Here is a 20,528-nt window from a genome sequence, read left to right as displayed (position 1 = left end):
GTATATACTTTTCTAAATGGAAACGGTTGTTACTGCCAAACAACTAAAATCCAAAAGATACTTCATGGCAAGCATTGATCTTAAAGATGTTTACTATTTAGCACCATTCACAAGGATCATCGCAGATACCTGAAATTTACCTGGATGGGGCAGCTATAGCAGTTTAAAGCGTTACCCAATGGGTTCACATCAGCCCAAGATTGTTCACCAAGACACTGAAACCAGCTCTGGCAATATCCAGAAGACAAAAACATATTGTCATTGCATATCTTGATGATATCTTAAATGGTAGGCAAGACCATGAAATTGACTATGTTAGCTGTATCAGGTACCAAACAGTTATTCGGAACCCTGGGATTGTCTTACATCCAGATAAATCTAAGTTGAAGCCATCCACAATCATGGACTACTTGGGCTTCACAATTAAATCAGTCTACGTGACTGTAACCTTGCCAAGAGACAAAATAGTTGAATTGGCACAATCATATGCAACAATTTAATAGTAAGATTAAACGAGAACTTACCAGTTTGAAGTTTGATCTGTATTTTATGAAGAGTTACGATGAGGGATTACGTGAAGAAGCCCGCTAGGACGCATGCGTGTTTCTTCAAAGCAGCGGTGTGAATTCACAGATAACTGTAATGACTAAACATAGTAAGATTAGAGAAGAGGTACCAGTTAAGTATATGATCAGGGTGGGAGCGGAGGGCACGTAATCCCTCATCGTAACTCCTCATAAAATACAGATCAAACTTCAAACTGGTAAGTTCTCGTTTAATCTTACAATTTTACTTCGGAGTCACGTGAGTGACTACGTGAAGATTTCAAAGCTCTGTGATTTCATGCCGTGGAAACGAGTCCATTCACACGTCTGCCTTGACTGTGGGAGGAATAGTGTTAACATAATTGCACATGATTCGTTATTGAAATCATAAAATTTATTAACACAAATTATAACCCCATTTATGGGGTTTTAAATTAATTTACAGAATTTAAATTTTTTTCTGCAAATGTACCAGTTTTCCTCACTGGCTTATTATAAAATAACTGGAAAGTTCTTTCCCCTGACCATCTTGCTGCTTCGAGGACTTGGTCCATGGGCACATCCAGTTGTACTGCTGCCGATGTAGCTGCAGCCCTGGTGGAATGAGATTTGAACACGTTAGTATCCACCCCAGCCTGCGCCAGTACCTGTTTCAGCCATCTCGAGATCGTCTGGACCGTCACTTTTTTGTGAGGTTTCTTATGGCTGATCAGCAGTCCCTTCTCATTGCCTTAGGATTTTTGTTTTCTCCATGTATAGTGATAGATGTTTAACTATACAGAGGCGGTCATCTGCGGGGTATGACCTAAATTGGATATTGAGGTCTGCTGATCCCTGTCTGTTCTGTTTTACTAGTTCGTAAATATGGAACGTAATATCGTCAGGTGAGGAGGTCATGTTGTCCAGTCTGAGTTTGTGCAGTGACTGAACCCTCTGTGCCGTGACCAGTGCCATTAACATGACGGTTTTTAACGTTAGTCTGTATAGGGACAGGGTAGATGCTGGTGACCAGTTCCTGAGTGCTTTCAGGACAATGCTTACATCCCATATATGGGAGTACCTGGTTTTTGGGGGGTTTGTGTTAAATATTCCCCTCATGAGCTTGGTTACCAGAGGGTGAGTCCCTACCGTGTAACGCTCTGTCCCTTGCCATAGGTATGTCGACAGGGCACTTCTGGCGCTGTTGATGGCATTGTAGCTGAGCCCCTCATCATAGTGGAGGCCTGCCAGATATTCCAGAACAGATGGGATGTTGATATTTCTGTTGGTGATTTTGTTCTTATGGCAGTACTTTTACCACTTTCTGATGTAGACCAGATATCTTGGTTGATTCTCTTTGGGCCACCAAGATGATGTTTCCTGTTCGGTCCGTGAGTCCCAGTTGTAGAAGCGGTGTCTTTAAACTCTACAAATTAACAGGTTCAAGCTTTTATGGCTTGGATGGCTATCCCCTGTCACGGGATGTAGTAGTAGATCTGGTCTGTGTGGGATTGTAATACATGGTTCTATTACCATGTTTTGCACCACTGGGAACCATGGTTGAGTAGGCCAATCAGGTACTACCAAAATACCAGACGCAGAGTCTTGTTGTATTTTCCTTAATACCCGACTGATGAGGCAGAAGGGAGGGAATGCGTAAATAAACCATTTCCCCCCAATGCAACGAAAATGCATCTGTGGCCGCTGCCCCAGGGTCTGGTTCCCATGAAACATAGTTAGATATCTGGTTGTTTAGTCTGGATGCGAAAAGATCGATATCCGGTGTACCATATTTTGCTGTAATATCAGAAAACACCGTTTTGTTTAACATCCATTCGGTGTTTTCATTAAATTTGCGTGACCTGGTGTCTGCCACTAAATTTAGTCTCCCTGGTAGGTAAGTGGCTGATATCCAAATATTTCTCTGGATGCACCATTGCCAAATTGAATTAGCGAGATTGTCACATGATATCGATTTGTTGCCGCCCATGTGGTTGATGTATGCTACCACAGTGGTATTGTCTATTTGTAATCTAACATGCCGGTGGCGTGATCCAGTACAATATGACCTAAGGCCATGAAATGCACTCAACATTCCCAAATAGTTTATACCTAGCGTGAGTAAGAAGGATGCCTCCGGCGCTTTCCATCTACCTCCACAACTGGTGATGGTATTGGTGGCTCCCCACCCTAGTGCACTGGCATCAGTTTGTAGTACCATCGAAGGGTTACTGACAATGATTGGGTTGGAACAAAGCCTTAGGTAGTGTCACTGTCATGTGAACTGAATCAATGGTAAATCCCAAGTAGTCCATAGTAGTGGACGGTGTTAGTTTAGATTTAACTGGATGGATGATAAATCCCAGTTGTTCAAACAACTGTTTTGTGGCTGTTTCCGTTAGTATGGCCAATTCCAAAGTTATGCCCACAATGAGTATGTCATCTAAATATGCCATAATCATGTGTTTGCGTTTCCGTAGAAACGCTAGGGCTGGTTTCAAGATTTTTGTGAACAGCCTGGGGGCTGATGTTAGACCATTTGGCAGTGCTTTATATTGACATGGTTGTCTGATCCAGTTGAATTTTAAGTTACATCTGTGGTCACTTCGTATGGGTACTGAATAGTAAGCATCTTTTAAATCGATGCTAGCCATGAAGTACCCTTTGGAAATTAGTTGTTTAGCAGTAACAATGGTTTCCATTTTAAAGTGAATATATTGTACAAATGTATTCAATTTTCTCAGATCTATGATGATGCGACAACCACCATCTTTTTTGGTTTTGGTAAATATATTGGACACGAATTCTAATGGTTCGTGTCGCGTTAGTTCAATTACACCTTTTATGTAAAGCCGTTCCAGTTCAGCTTGTGCTTCTGTTTTATCCCTATCAGAGAGCACAAACTTTCGGTTTGGTTTATGTTGGACTGGAGGGCTGTTTTCGTGTATAAACTCTATGGTATATCCCTGGATACTGCTTAAGACGTAAGTATCGGTTGTTAGCATGCTCCATGCATTCAAGAACCAGTATAGTCTTCCCCCAACCTCCATGCTTCCCATATTATTTGGGGAACCAGACCCACCTACCTCCATTGTTACCAGTGGCAGGACTACTTCTTCCTGAAGTTCTTCCGTTGCTGTGCTGGTGCTTGTTTTTTTCGGGTTGGTTGCTGGTGTTGTTGGGGTTCCCCGCATTTTCCAGGAAGGCCGGCCTGGGCCATGGCCTAAAAAAGACTCATGTTTAAAGTGCCGTGCCCTCGAGCTCTCACCAGTTCCGCTGGTGGGTGCGTAAGGGTGCAGTCGTAGGCTGTGGTGGGTTTTTGCAGGGTGGGTTGTTCCTTTTATTAACCCTAAAGTTTTTGCTTCTTCGTCTAGCTCCTTTACCTGCTTAGACAAGTTGCCTCCGAACAGGAGAATGGATGGTTTGGTGGCTCCAGGTTTACACAGTCCCGCGAATTTAGGATTGAGTGTCGGCTGTATGGCACTTTTCTGATGCTGTTTAATTCGTGCTGCGTATTGCAGAACAGTGCCAGCGCGTCCTGTTGATCTTGGGACATAACGCTGTCGTCCACGGTGCGGGCAAATGCCGTTATTCCTGCAGTCAGCAATTTTAGGAATTTTTGTATTTTCACGTCCATGTTTCTGATCCCTGGTCCGATATGTTTCCAGGTGCAGCTGTTAATAATTGGGACGTTTAGGGTAAAGCAGTTGCCTGGTGCCATATGTCTTCCTGTGGTATCCACTACAGCCTGTTCTTGTAGCTGGTGTAGTGACATATAGTCAATGCTGGCAGCAAGCTTTGGCTCCAGGTTTGCCCCAGTTTGTTCTGGCTGTATGAAGTTTGCCACCATATCCAGCAATTTTGCTTTGTCCTGCACCCCATGCACACTTGTTTCTTCCGCGGACCCCTCTTCCAAGTCAGCCCAGAACTGACTTGAGGTGCTCCCCTCTGATAAGGTGGAGACATCATGCAGCCCTTGAAAAGGTGCTGCTGTGGGTTTGATATAGGGCCCACATTGGCCTGACTCCAAATCACGGAGCCGGTCACGCTGGAGCAGATGCTCCAAACACCGTTCCATGCGGGTCCAGCGCTCTCGGTCGCTGGCCTCCCGTGGTGTATCAGAGTCGGACTCCTCCGAGTCCACGACTCTGTTTGTTTTGTGTTTTGCCTTGCCGCTCGGCCGCGTTGATTTGGCCGGTGCGGCGGCTACACAGGGCACAGCTGATCCCACTACGGGTGATCTTATTGCCGACTGCTGCTTTTGCTGGCTGTCCGCTCCTTCGCGGTCCCCCCTGACCAGCTTCGTCGCAGCCCTCGTTGTCTTTTTACATTTCTCCATTCTCTCTGTAGTGGGCAAAAAGACCGCAAACTAAGAACCTTACCTGCAAATAGCGGCTTTTTAAATTGCCGCCGCGGGGGGAACGTCCTACCACCGCGTCTGACGTTTCGCAATGCGTGTAGCGCAATGACACGCATGCGTCCTAGCGGGCTTCTTCACGTAGTCACTCACGTGACTCCGAAGTAAAATGGTCAACAAACTACCAACTACTCGACAAGTAACAGAGTAATTGGTAAAATGGTAGCAGCATTTCCGGCTACATAATTCGGACCTTTGCACCAAAAACGACATACAGGTCATTATGATCGTGTCATGAAGTTACCCACTGAAGCAATATCAGAACTACAGTGGTGGGCAAAAAACGTTTGGCATAGTTTCAGCCTATTATCATCACAAACCCTATGTCAGTTATCCAAACAGACGCCAGTGCTCAAGGCTGGGGAGCAACTAACTCTATGTCCAGCACAAGTAGTAGATGGACGAACCCAGAGTCATCGTTACCACTTACACTGGGCATTCATTCTCTTGAGATGTTGGGTGACTTTTATGGTTTAACAGCATATGCATAAATATGCATCACTTGCATGTACGGTTACAAATAGATAATACTACGGTGGTGGCCTACATTAACCGTATGGGCGGCATAAAATCGGTATTATGCGACAAGTTGGTCAACACAATTTGGCAATGGTGTGTCCAAAGATATATTTGGTTATCAGTAACTTACCTGCCAGGTAAGCTAAATACAGTGGCAGACACCAGGTCACGTTTTTCGCAAACGTTATCAAGCAATATGGCACGCCAGATATCGATTTATTTGCATCCAGGCTAAATCACCAGGTACCTATGTATGTCGCTTGGGAACCAGACCTGAGGCAGCAGCGGTAGATGCATTCGCGCTGGATTGGGGAAATTCTTCTTCTATGCATTTCTTCCCTTCTGCCTCATCAGTCGGGGACTATGGACAATACAAATGGACTCTGCTTCAGGTATTTTGATAGTACCCGACTGGCCTACTGGAGTTCCCAATACTCCATGACATGGTTGTTGAAAATCCGATGGTATTCCCCAGTGACCCAGAGTTATTAACACCCAGTGTCGGGCACAAGCCACCCGTGCCATGAAAAAATCAAACTCCTTGGTTGCAGATTCTGCACAAACCACCTCTGGGGCTGGGATTATCAGAACAAACCGTCAACACCATGTCAGCATCCCTCCGAACATCCACTAAAAAACAGCACTTGTCCAGCATCAAAAAATGGGAGAAGTACTACTTGGATACAGGGACCACCTACTCAACCGCTACAGTTACCAACGTACTGGAATTCCAGGCGAACCTTTACCACGACGAAGGACTCTGCTACAGAGCCATCAACACAGCTAGAAGTGCCCTGCCTGTCTATTTAACACCAGCTCCAGGACAACAGACCATGGGGTCCCACTCGCTGGTGGTCAAACTAATCAAGGGTATTTACAACTCTAACCCCCTAGACCAAGGTACACCCATACAGTGTGGTCCTGACATACCTCAGGGGATGGCCACCAGCCAGATCCCTCAACCTGGAACAATCTATGCTCAAAACACTCATGTTGATGGCACTTGTAGCTACACAGAGGGTCCAGTCACTACACCTATTGCGACTGGACAGCATGCTCACAGCTCCAGACCAGATCTCTGCCGTTATCCAGGGAATGATCAAACAGAGCAGACCAGGAACACCTAATCCAGTCGTGGAATTCCGGGCTTACCCGCCAGAAACACGGTTATGTGCCATGACCCTACTATCCTACATAGGCACAACCAAAACATTCGAGGGAGATGAAAAGCCTTGTGGGTCAGTCATAAAAAACCTTATGGTCGGGTGACGAGCCAAACCATTTCGAGATGGCTCAAGCAGGTGCTAAAAGCTGCTGGGATAAAAACTAACATGTACAAATTTCATACAGCAGGATGGTGGGGGGAAAGACCGTACAGAATTTTTTTTAAATAATAAGCCGTTGGCAAAACCTGTTTTATTTGCAGGAAAGATTTTACAGACTGCAAATATTTAATTTAAGCCTTGGGGAGCAATTTAATTTCTTTGTTGTTATTGTTAAAAAATACCATTGTGTATTTCTACAAACAGATTCATTGGTTGATTATGATAACACACTTCCTCCCTCAAGGCAGTGCGTCAAGTAATAACTGTTACACGGTTTGAAATCACAGAGCTTTGAAGTCTTCACGGAATCACTCGCGTGACTCCGAAGTGAAATAGTAAGATTAAACGAGAACAAATCCAAACCTCCTTTTTCATTTTCAAGGCAAACCTTTTGCATTTTCAAACTAAACCACCTATTACATTTCCAAACCAAAATTTGCATTTACAAACCAAAACACCATTTGCATTTTAAAAGCAACCCACCTTTTGCACTTTCAAAGCATACCACCTTTGCATTTTCAAAGCAAACCACCTTTTGCATTTTCAAACCAAGCCTCCTTTATTTTCAAAGCAAACCTTTTGCATTTTCAAAGCAAACCTTTTGCATTTTCAAAGTAAACCTTTTGCATTTTCAAAGCAAACCATTTGAATTTTCAAAGCACTCCTTTTGCATTTGCAAAGAAAACTTTTGATTTCAATGGAAACCACCATTTGCATTTTCAAACCAAACCATTTCGATTTTCAAAGCAAACCATAATTTGCATTTTCAAAGCAAACCACCTTTTGCATTTTAAAGCAAACCACCTTTTGCATTTTCAAACCAAACCTCCTTTATTTTCAAAGCAAACCTTTTGCATTTTCATAGCAAACATTTTGCATTTTCAAAGCCAACCTTTTGCATTTTAAAGTAAACCTTTTGCATTTTCGAAGCAAACCACCATTTGCATTTTCAAACCAAACCATTTGAATTTTCAAAGCAAACCACAATTTGCATTTTCAAAGCAAACCACCTTTTGCATTTTTAAACAAAACCATTCGCATTATCAACAACCACCATTTGCATTTTCAAACAAAACCACCATTTGCATTTTCAAACCAAACCTTCATTTGCATTTTCAAAGCAAACCTTTTGCATTTTCAAAGGAAGCATTTTGCATTTTCAACCCAAACCTTTTGCATTTTCAAACCAAACCTTTTCCATTTTCAAACAAAACTACCATTTGCATTTTCAAACCTAACCACTATTTGCATTTTCAAAGCAACCCTTTTCCATTTTCAACCCAAACCACCATTTACATGCTCAAACCAAACCAACTTTTGCGTTTTCAAAGCAAACCACCTTTTGCATTTTCAAAGCAAGCCACCTATTGCAATTTCAAAGCAAACCACCTTTTGCATTTTCAAAGAACACCACCTTTTACATTTTCAAAGCAAACCACCTTTTACATTTTCAAAGCAAACCTCCTTTTGCATTTTCAAAGCAAACTACCTTTTGCATTTCCAAACCAAACCACCTTTTGCATTTTCAAAGCAAACCTTCTTTTCCATTTTCAAAGCAAACCAACTTTTACATATTCAAAACCACCGTTTGCATAAAGAACACCTTTTGCATTTTCAAAGCAAAACCACTTTTGCATTATCAAAGCAAATTTTTGCTTTTTAAAGTAAACCTTTTGCATTTTCAATCCAAACCACCGATTGCATTTTTAACGCAAACCACCTTTTTGCATTTTCAAACCAAACCTTCTTTTCCATTTTCAAGGCAAACCACCTTTTGCATATTCAAAACGAATCACGTTTGCATAAAAAACACCTTTTGCATTTTCAAAGCAAACCACCTTTTGCATTTTCAAAGCAAACCACCTTTTGCATTTTCAAAGCAAAACCACCTGTTGCATTTTCAAAGCAAACTTTTTGCATTTTAAAGCAAACCTTTTCCATTTTCAACCCAAACCACCATTTACATGCTCAAACCAAACCAACTTTTGCGTTTTCAAAGCAAACCACCTTTTGCATTTTCAAAGCAAGCCACCTTTTGCACTTTCAAAGAACACCACCTTTTACATTTTCAAAGCAAACCACCTTTTACATTTTCAAAGCAAACCTCCTTTTGCATTTTCAAAGCAAACTACCTTTTGCATTTTCAAAGCTAACCACCTTTTGCATTTTCAAAGCAAACCTTCTTTTCCATTTACAAAGCAAACCAACTATTGCTTATTCAAAACCACAGTTTGCATAAAGAACACTTTTTGCATTTTCAAAGCAAAACACCTTTTGCATTATCAAATCAAACCACCATTTGCATTTTCAAAACCAAACCAACAATTGCATTTTCAAATCAAACCACCATTTGCATTTTCAAACCAAACGAACTTTTGCATTTTCAAAGCTAACCACCTTTTGCATTTTCTAAGCAAACCTTCATTTGCATTTTCAAAGCACTTTTGCATTTTCAAAGCAAACCTTTTGCATTTTCAAACCAAACCACCATTTGAAATTTCAAACCAAATCTTTTGCATTTTCAAACCACCATTTGCATTTTCAAAACAAACCACCATTTGCAATTTCAAACTAAACCATTTGCATTTTCAACAACCACCATTTGCATTTTGAAACCAAACCACCATTTGCATTTTCAAACCAAACTTTCATTTGCATTTTCAAAGCAAACCTTTTGCATTTTCAAAGCAAACCTTTTGCATTTTCAAAGCAAACCTTTTGCATTTTCAAAGGAAGCATTTTGCATTTTCAACCCAAACCTTTTGCATTTTCAAACCACACTTTTCCATATTCAAACTAAACTACCATTTGCATTTTCAAACCAAACCACTATTTGCATTTTCTCACCAAACCTTTTCCATTTTCAACCCAAACCACCATTTACATGTTGAAACCAAACCAAATTTTGCCATTTCAAAGCAAACCACCTTTTGCATTTTCAAAGCAAACCACCTTTTGCATTTTCAAACCAAACCACCTTTTGCATTTTCAAAGCTAACCACCTTTTGCATTTTCAAAGCAAACCTTCATTTCCATTTTCAAAGCAAACCAACTTTTACATATTCAAAACCACCCTTTGCATAAAGAACACCTTTTGCATTTTCAAAGGAAACATTTTGCATTTTAAAGTAAACCTTTTGCATTTTCAAAGCAAACCATTTGCATTTTCAGCGCAAATGCTTTGCATTTTCAAACAAAACCACTATTTGCATTTTCAAACTAAACCAACTTTTGAGTTTTCAAAGAAAACAACCTTTTGAATTTTCAATCCAAACCACTGATTGTATTTTCAACGCAAACCACCTTTTTGCAATTTCAAAGCAAACCACCTTTTGCATTTTCAAACCAAAATTTGCATTTTCAAACTAAACCAGCTTTTGAGTTTTCAGAGAAAGCAACCTTTTTCATTTTCAATCTAAAACACCGATTGCATTTTTAACGCAAACCACTTTTTTGCATTTTCAAAGCAAACCACCTTTTGCATTTTCAAAGCTAACCACCTTTTGCATTTTCAAACCAAACCTTATTTTCCATTTTCAAAGCAAACCACCTTTTGCATATTCAAACCAAACCACTGTTTGCATTAAAACCACCTTTACATTTTCAAAGCAAACCACCTTTTGCATTTTCAAAGCTAACCACCTTTTGCATTTTGAAAGCTAAATCACCTTTTGCATTTTGAAAGCAAACCATTTGGATTTTCAGCGCAAATGCTTTGCCGTTTCAAAGCCAACCTTTTGCATTTTCAAAGCTAACCACCTTTTGTATTTTCAAAGCAAACCACCTTTTGCATATTCAAAACAAACCACTGTTTGCATAAAAAATACCGTTTGCATTTTCAAAGCAAACCACCTTTTGCATTTTCAAAGCAAACCACATTTTGCATTTTCAAAATAAAACCACCTGTTGCATTTTCAAAGCAAACCATTTGTATTTTCAGCGCAAATGCTTTGCAGTTACAAAGCAAACATTTTGCATTTTCAAAGCTAACCACCTTTTGTATTTTCAAAGCAAACTACCTTTTGCATTTACAAAGCAAACCACCTTTTGCATTTTCAAAGCAAACCACCTTTTGCATTTTCAAAGCAAACCTCCATTTGCATTTTCAAAGCAAACCACCATTTGCATTTTCAAAGCAAACCACCTTTTTGCAGTTTTAAAGCAAACCTTTTGCATTTTCAAAGCAAACCTTTTGCATTTTCAAACTAAACCTCCTATTTCATGTTTAAAGCAAACCTTTTTCATTTTCAAACCAAACCACTATTTGCATTTTCTAACCAAACCTTTTCCATTTTCAACCCAAACCACCATTTTTATGTTCAAACCAAACCACCTTTTACATTTTCAAAGCAAACCACCTTTTTATATTTTCAAAGCTAACCACCTTTAGCATTTTCAACAACCACCATTTGCATTTTCAAACCAAACCACCATTTGCATTTTCAAACCAAACTTTCATTTGCATTTTCAAAGCAAACCTTTTGCATTTCAAAGCAAACCTTTTGCATTTTCAAAGCAAACCTTTTGCATTTTCAAAGGAAGCATTTTGCATTTTCAACCCAAACCTTTTGCATTTTCAAACCACACTTTTCCATATTCAAACCAAACTACCATTTGCATTTTCAAACCAAACCACTATTTGCATTTTCTCACCAAACCTTTTCCATTTTCAACCCAAACCACCATTTACATGTTGAAACCAAACCAAATTTTGCCATTTCAAAGCAAACCACCTTTTGCATTTTCAAAGCAAACCACCTTTTGCATTTTCAAACCAAACCACCTTTTGCATTTTCAAAGCTAACCACCTTTTGCATTTTCAAAGCAAACCTTCATTTCCATTTTCAAAGCAAACCAACTTTTACATATTCAAAACCACCCTTTGCATAAAGAACACCTTTTGCATTTTCAAAGGAAACATTTTGCATTTTAAAGTAAACCTTTTGCATTTTCAAAGCAAACAATTTGCATTTTCAGCGCAAATGCTTTGCATTTTCAAACAAAACCACTATTTGCATTTTCAAACTAAACCAACTTTTGAGTTTTCAAAGAAAACAACCTTTTGAATTTTCAATCCAAACCACTGATTGTATTTTCAACGCAAACCACCTTTTTGCAATTTCAAAGCAAACCACCTTTTGCATTTTCAAACCAAAATTTGCATTTTCAAACTAAACCAGCTTTTGAGTTTTCAGAGAAAGCAACCTTTTTCATTTTCAATCTAAAACACCGATTGCATTTTTAACGCAAACCACTTTTTTGCATTTTCAAAGCAAACCACCTTTTGCATTTTCAAAGCTAACCACCTTTTGCATTTTCAAACCAAACCTTATTTTCCATTTTCAAAGCAAACCACCTTTTGCATATTCAAACCAAACCACTGTTTGCATTAAAACCACCTTTACATTTTCAAAGCAAACCACCTTTTGCATTTTCAAAGCAAACCACCTTTTGCATTTTGAAAGCTAAATCACCTTTTGCATTTTGAAAGCAAACTATTTGGATTTTCAGCGCAAATGCTTTGCCGTTTCAAAGCCAACCTTTTGCATTTTCAAAGCTAACCACCTTTTGTATTTTCAAAGCAAACCACCTTTTGCATATTCAAAACAAACCACTGTTTGCATAAAAAATACCGTTTGCATTTTCAAAGCAAACCACCTTTTGCATTTTCAAAGCAAACCACATTTTGCATTTTCAAAACAAAACCACCTGTTGCATTTTCAAAGCAAACCATTTGGATTTTCAGCGCAAATGCTTTGCAGTTACAAAGCAAACATTTTGCATTTTCAAAGCTAACCACCTTTTGTATTTTCAAAGCAAACTACCTTTTGCATTTACAAAGCAAACCACCTTTTGCATTTTCAAAGCAAACCACCTTTTGCATTTTCAAAGCAAACCTCCATTTGCATTTTCAAAGCAAACCACCATTTGCATTTTCAAAGCAAACCACCTTTTTGCAGTTTTAAAGCAAACCTTTTGCATTTTCAAAGCAAACCTTTTGCATTTTCAAACTAAACCTCCTATTTCATGTTTAAAGCAAACCTTTTTCATTTTCAAACCAAACCACTATTTGCATTTTCTAACCAAACCTTTTCCATTTTCAACCCAAACCACCATTTTTATGTTCAAACCAAACCACCTTTTACATTTTCAAAGCAAACCACCTTTTTATATTTTCAAAGCTAACCACCTTTTGCATTTTCAACAACCACCATTTGCATTTTCAAACCAAACCACCATTTGCATTTTCAAACCAAACTTTCATTTGCATTTTCAAAGCAAACCTTTTGCATTTCAAAGCAAACCTTTTGCATTTTCAAAGCAAACCTTTTGCATTTTCAAAGGAAGCATTTTGCATTTTCAACCCAAACCTTTTGCATTTTCAAACCACACTTTTCCATATTCAAACCAAACTACCATTTGCATTTTCAAACCAAACCACTATTTGCATTTTCTCACCAAACCTTTTCCATTTTCAACCCAAACCACCATTTACATGTTGAAACCAAACCAAATTTTGCCATTTCAAAGCAAACCACCATTTGCATTTTCAAAGCAAACCACCTTTTGCATTTTCAAACCAAACCACCTTTTGCATTTTCAAAGCTAACCACCTTTTGCATTTTCAAAGCAAACCTTCATTTCCATTTTCAAAGCAAACCAACTTTTACATATTCAAAACCACCCTTTGCATAAAGAACACCTTTTGCATTTTCAAAGGAAACATTTTGCATTTTAAAGTAAACCTTTTGCATTTTCAAAGCAAACAATTTGCATTTTCAGCGCAAATGCTTTGCATTTTCAAACAAAACCACTATTTGCATTTTCAAACTAAACCAACTTTTGAGTTTTCAAAGAAAACAACCTTTTGAATTTTCAATCCAAACCACTGATTGTATTTTCAACGCAAACCACCTTTTTGCAATTTCAAAGCAAACCACCTTTTGCATTTTCAAACCAAAATTTGCATTTTCAAACTAAACCAGCTTTTGAGTTTTCAGAGAAAGCAACCTTTTTCATTTTCAATCTAAAACACCGATTGCATTTTTAACGCAAACCACTTTTTTGCATTTTCAAAGCAAACCACCTTTTGCATTTTCAAAGCTAACCACCTTTTGCATTTTCAAACCAAACCTTATTTTCCATTTTCAAAGCAAACCACCTTTTGCATATTCAAACCAAACCACTGTTTGCATTAAAACCACCTTTACATTTTCGAAGCAAACCACCTTTTGCATTTTCAAAGCAAACCACCTTTTGCATTTTGAAAGCTAAATCACCTTTTGCATTTTGAAAGCAAACTATTTGGATTTTCAGCGCAAATGCTTTGCCGTTTCAAAGCCAACCTTTTGCATTTTCAAAGCTAACCACCTTTTGTATTTTCAAAGCAAACCACCTTTTGCATATTCAAAACAAACCACTGTTTGCATAAAAAATACCGTTTGCATTTTCAAAGCAAACCACCTTTTGCATTTTCAAAGCAAACCACATTTTGCATTTTCAAAACAAAACCACCTGTTGCATTTTCAAAGCAAACCATTTGGATTTTCAGCGCAAATGCTTTGCAGTTACAAAGCAAACATTTTGCATTTTCAAAGCTAACCACCTTTTGTATTTTCAAAGCAAACTACCTTTTGCATTTACAAAGCAAACCACCTTTTGCATTTTCAAAGCAAACCACCTTTTGCATTTTCAAAGCAAACCTCCATTTGCATTTTCAAAGCAAACCACCATTTGCATTTTCAAAGCAAACCACCTTTTTGCAGTTTTAAAGCAAACCTTTTGCATTTTCAAAGCAAACCTTTTGCATTTTCAAACTAAACCTCCTATTTCATGTTTAAAGCAAACCTTTTTCATTTTCAAACCAAACCACTATTTGCATTTTCTAACCAAACCTTTTCCATTTTCAACCCAAACCACCATTTTTATGTTCAAACCAAACCACCTTTTACATTTTCAAAGCAAACCACCTTTTTATATTTTCAAAGCTAACCACCTTTTGCATTTTCAAAGCAAACCTTCTTTTCCATTTTCAAAGCAAACCAACTATTGCTTATTCAAAACCACAGTTTGCATAAAGAACACGTTTTGCATTTTCAAAGCAAACGACCTTTTGCATTATCTAATCAAACCACCATTTGCATTTTCAAAACCAAACCAACATTTGCATTTTCAAATCAAACCACCATTTGCATTTTCAAACCAAACGAACATTTGCATTTTCAAACTAAACCATAATTTGCATTTTCTAAGCAAACCTTCATTTGCATTTTCAACGTACTTTTACATATTCAAAAGCAAACCTTTTACATTTTCAAACCAAACCACCATTTGAATTTTCATACCAAATCTTTTGCATTTTCAAACCACCATTTGCATTTTCAAACCAAAACACCATTTGCAATTTCAAACAAAACCATTTGCATTTTCAACAACCACCATTTGCATTTTCAAACAAAACCACCATTTGCATTTTCGAACCAAACCTTCATTTGCATTTTCAAAGCAAACCTTTTGCATTTTCAAAGGAAGCATTTTGCATTTTCAACCCAAACCTTTTGCATTATCAAACCAAACATTTTCCATTTTCAAACCAAACTACCATTTGCATTTTCAAACCAAACCACAATTTGCATTTTCTCACCAAACCTTTTCCATTTTCAACCCAAACCACCATTTACCTGTACAAACCAAACCAAATTTTGTGTTTTCAAAGCAAACCACCTATTGCAATTTCAAAGCAAACCACCGTTTGCATTTTCAAAGCACACCACCTATTACATTTTCAAAGCAAACCACCTTTTACATTTTCAAAGCAAACCACTTTTTGCATTTTCAAAAATAACCACCTTTTGTGTTTTCAAAGCAAACCACCTTTTGCATTTTCAAAGCAAACCACCTTTTTGCAGTTTTAAAGCAAACCTTTTGCATTTTCAAAGCAAACCTTTTGCATTTTCAAACTAAACCTCCTTTTTCATTTTCAAAGCAAACCTTTTGCATTTTCAAATCAAACCACCATTTTTATGTTCAAACCAAACCATCTTTTACATTTTCAAAGCAAACCACCTTTTACATTTTCAAAGCAAACCAACTGTTGCATTTTCAAAGCAAACCACCTTTTGCGTTTTCAAAGCAAACCTTCTTTTCCATTTTCAAAGCAAACCAACCTTTGCTTATTCAAAACCAGTTTGCATAAACACCTTTTGCATTTTCAAAGCAAACCAACCTTTGCATTATCAAAGCAATCCTCCTTTTGCATTTTCAAAGCAAAACCACCTTTTGCATTATCAATGCAAACCACCATTCGCATTTACAAAGCAAACCACCTTTTGCATTTTCAAAGCAAACCACCTTTTTGCAGTTTTAAAGCATACCTTTTGCATTTTCAAACCAAACTTCCTTTTTCATTTTCAAAGCAAACCTTTTGCATTTTCAAACCAAACCACCTATTACATTTCCAAACCAAACCTCCACTTGCATTTTCAAAGCAAACCACCTTTTGCAGTTTCAAAGCAAACAACGTTTTGCATTTTCAAAGCAAACCACCTTTTTGCAGTTTTAAAGCATACCTTTTGCATTTTCAAACCAAACTTCCTTTTTCATTTTCAAAGCAAACCTTTTGCATTTTCAAACCAAACCACCTATTACATTTCCAAACCAAACCTCCATTTGCATTTTCAAAGCAAACCACCTTTTGCAGTTTCAAAGCAAACAACGTTTTGCATTTTCAAAGCAAACCTTTTGCATTTTCAAACCAAGCCTCCTTTTTCATTTTCAAACCAAGCCTGCTTTTTCATTTTCAAACCAAACCACCATTTGCTTTTTCAAACAAAACCACCTTTTGCATTTTTAAACCAAACCACCATTCGCATTTTCAAAGCAAACCACCTTTTGCAGTTTTAAAGCAAACCTTTTGCAGTTTCAAAGCAAACCTTTTGTATCTTCAACGCAAACCTTTTGAATTTTCAAAGCAAACCTTTGATTTTTCAAAGCAAACCTGTTGCATTTTCATAGCAAACCTTTTGCATTTTCATAGCAAACTTGTTGCATTTTAAAAGCAAACCACCTATTGCATTTTCAAAGCAAACCACCTCAGATTCAACTCAGATTCAGATTCAACTTTAATTGTCATTGTCAGTGTACAGTACAGAGACAACGAAATGCAGTTAGCATCTCCCTGGAAGAGCGACATAGAATATGATTTCAATAAATACAACTATTTACATGCATACAGTCATAGTGTTTTTCTGGTGGGAGGAGTGTCCGGGGGGGGAGGAGTTTGGCAATCACCGAGGTACAGTGTTGAGTAGTGTGACAGCCGCAGGGAAGTAGCTGTTCCTGGACCTGCTGGTCCGGCAGCGGTGAGAACTGTAGCGCCTCCCGGAAAGTAGGAGGGTAAACAGTCCATGGTTGGGATGAGAGCAGTCCTTGGCGATGCTGAGCGCCCTTCGCAGGGAACGCTTGCTTTGGACAGACTCAATGGAGGGGAGCGAGGAACCGGTGATGCGTTGGGCAATTTTCACCACCCTCTGCAGTGCTTTCCGGTCAGAGACAGAGCAGTTGCCATACCATACTGTGATACAGTTGGTAAGGATGCTCTCGATGGTGCAGCGGTAGAAGTTCACCAGAATCTGAGGAGACGCTGTCTCCTCAGGAAGAGGAGACGCTGGTGAGCCTTCTTGACCAGAGTTGAGGTATAGTGGGTCCAAGAGAGGTCATCGGAGATGTTGACCCCCAGGAACCTGAAGCTGGAAACACGTTCCACCTCCGCCCCGTTAATGTGGATGGGGGTGTGCGTGCCGCCCCTAGACCTTCTAAAGTCCACAATGAGCTCCTTGTTCTTCTTGGAGTTAAGGGCCAGGTTGTTGTCAGCGCATCATGCTGCTAGGAGCTGGACCTCCTCCCTATAGGCCGACTCATCGTTGTTGCTGATGAGGCCAATCACCGTTGTATCATCTGCATACCTGATGATGGTGTTAGTACCATGTACAGGTGTGCAGTCGTAGGTGAAGAGGGAGTAGAGGAGGTGTCTCAACACACAGCGCTGTGGAACGCCGGTGTTCAGGGTGAGGGTTGAAGAGGTGTGCTTGTCTAACCTAACAGACTGGCGTCTGTTGGTTAGAAAGTCCAGTATCCAGTTGCAGAGGGAGGGGTCGATGCCCAGGTCACCGAGTTTGGTGATCAGTTTAGAGAGTATAATGGTGTTGAATGCTGAGCTGTAATCGATGAACAGCATTCTTACATAAGTGTCTCTGTTGTCGAGGTGAAAGAGGGCGGAGTGAAGCGCCGTTGAGATGGCATCCTCCGTACACATGTTCTTGCGGTAGGCAAACTGATAGGGATCCAATGTAGGGGGTAGGCAGCCTTTGAGGTGTGCCAGGACCAGCCTCTCAAAGCACTTGGTGATGATGGGAGTAAGTGCAACTGGGCGGAAGTCGTTAAGGCTTGCCGCAGTGGAGTGTTTAGGCACCGACACGATGGAGGTGGTTTTAAGGCACGTGGGGACAACTGCTTGGGCAAGTGACAGGTTGAAGATGTCAGTCTAGACGTCTGTCAGCTGCGCAGCACAGGCCCTGAGGACGCGCCCGGGGATGCCGTCAGGAGCAGCAGCCTTTCGTGCATTAGTCCTACTCAGTGCCACGTACACGTCGTAGGGGGTGAGTGTGAGGGGTTGGTGATCAGCAGGGAGCACAACCTTGATGGCTGTTTCTAGATTGTCCCTGTCGAAGCGGCCATAGAAGTGGTTAAGCTCCTCAAGGGGGGGGGTGTTGGTGGGTCTATAGTCCGTGATGGCCTGGATGCCTTGCCACATGCATCGGGGGTCGGAGTTGTTGTTGAAGTGCTCCTCAATCCTGAGCTTATGGCAGTGCTTGGCCTTCTTGATGCCCCTCTTCAGGTTAGCCCTGGATGAACTGTAGGCTCGAGCATCGCCTGACCTGAAAGCGGTGTCCCATGCTTTCAGCTATAGCCTGACCTCGCTGTTCATCCATGGCTTCTGATTCGGGAATATGGTCACTCGTTTGAGGGAGGTGACACCATTGATGGTGGAGTTTATAAAGTCCAGAACAGAGGATGTGTAGGAATCAATGTCCGTGTGGGAGTCAAGGGTGGCCTGGGCTGCAAACGCCTTCCAGTCAGTGTTTCCAAACCACTGCTGAAGTGTGGAGTCCGCCTCCTCTGACCAGACTTTAACTGTCCTCACAGTGGGTTTAACCCGTCTGATGAGTGGGGAATACTTAGGGAGCAGGAACAATGAGAGGTGATCAGACTGACCAAGGTGGGGAGGGGGACGGCTTTGTAAGCTTCAGCCATGTTAGTGTAGACTTTGTCCAGTATCTTGTCTTCTCTAGTGGGGAAGAAGACATGTTGGTGGAATTTGGGGAATACAGTCTTCAGGTTGGAGTGATTGAACTCACCCGCAACAATGAAGGCTGCCTCGGGGTTGTGAGTCTGTTATTTGCTAATGGCAGTATGCAGCTCTTTCATTGCAAGCTTGGCATTAGCATCAGGGGGGATATAGGCTGCAGTCACAGTGGAGGTACACTCTCTGGGCAGATAGAACGGTCTGCATCTAACCAAGAGGAACTCAAGGTTAGCTGAGCAATGACTCTCGATGATGGTGGAGTCCGTGCACCATGCTTTATTTACATAATTGCACAGACCCCCACCTATGGTCTTACCGGAGTCTGTTGTCCTGTCCGCTCGGAGTAAATGACGCCCCGTTAGCTGGATGGCACTATCAGGAACGTCGATGTTGAGCCAAGTTTCCATGAAGATCAGGATGTTGCCGTCTTTAATCCAGTTGTGGGAGGTGATCCTTAGCCGGTGTTCGTCCATTTTGTTTGCCAGTGAGCGCACGTTGGCGAGGAAAAGGCTAGGAATCGCTAGCCTGTGTGGGGCTAGCTCTAACCTGGCCTTTAACCCGCCTCTGCGTCCCCGGTGGTGCTTTCGTACGCGTCCCCGTCTGTTGGAGCTTCCGGTCGGCCGAGCTGGCCTGGTGCGCGCTGGTGTTCTGCCGCACCGTTGCACCGCGCCTCCGTGGCACCGGTGGCGGTCTCCAGCCCCGCGGCTCCACTGGCGGTCTCCAGCCCCACGGCTCCACTGGCGGTCTCCAGCCCCACGGTTCAGCTGGCGGTCTCCAGCCCCGCGATTCCGCTGGAATCCACCGTTTGCATTTTCAACGCAAACCACCTTTTGCATTTTCAACGCAAACCACCTTTTGCATTTTCAACGCAAACCACCTTTTGCATTTTCAAAGCAAACCACCTTTTGCATTTTCAAAGCTAACCACCTTTTACATTTCAAACCAAACCTTTTCCATTTCCAAAGCAAACCACCTTTTGAATTTTCAAAGCTAACCACCTTTTGCATTTCAAACCAAACCTTTTCCATTTCCAAAGCAAACCACATTTTGCATATTCAAAACAAACCACCGTTTGCATAAAGAAAACCATCTTTTGCATTTTCAAAGCAAACCACCTTTTGCATTTTCAATGCAAAACCACCTGTTGCATTTTCAAAGCAAACCTTTCGTATTTTAAAGTAAACCTTTTGCATTTTCAAAGCAAACCATTTGGATTTTCAGCGCAAATGCTTTGCAGTTTCAAAGTAAACTTTTTGCATTTTCAAAGCAATCCTTTTGTGTTTTCAAAGCAAACCACCTTTTGCATTTTCAAAGCAAACCACCTTTTGCAATTTCAAAGCAAACCACCATTTGCATTGTCAAAGCAAACCACCTTTTGC

General features: G+C 40.4%; 1 long non-coding RNA gene across 1 annotated transcript; it reads right to left on the bottom strand.

Annotated features, from left to right (window-relative positions):
• Positions 1-7,319: 7,319 nt before the first annotated feature.
• LOC116967006 lies at positions 7,320-16,846 on the bottom strand. The gene is made up of 3 exons (XR_004410116.1): positions 16,718-16,846; positions 7,590-7,614; positions 7,320-7,342 (listed from the first exon to the last, which is right to left on the bottom strand). It is a non-coding gene; the product is annotated as an uncharacterized LOC116967006 (long non-coding RNA).
• Positions 16,847-20,528: the final 3,682 nt, after the last annotated feature.

The sequence above is a fragment of the Amblyraja radiata genome, chromosome 38, assembly GCF_010909765.2.
Source record: "Amblyraja radiata isolate CabotCenter1 chromosome 38, sAmbRad1.1.pri, whole genome shotgun sequence".
NCBI lineage: Eukaryota > Metazoa > Chordata > Chondrichthyes > Rajiformes > Rajidae > Amblyraja > Amblyraja radiata.
Note: the sequence above shows the minus strand (reverse complement) of the source record. Positions and strands in the feature narration are given on the sequence as shown.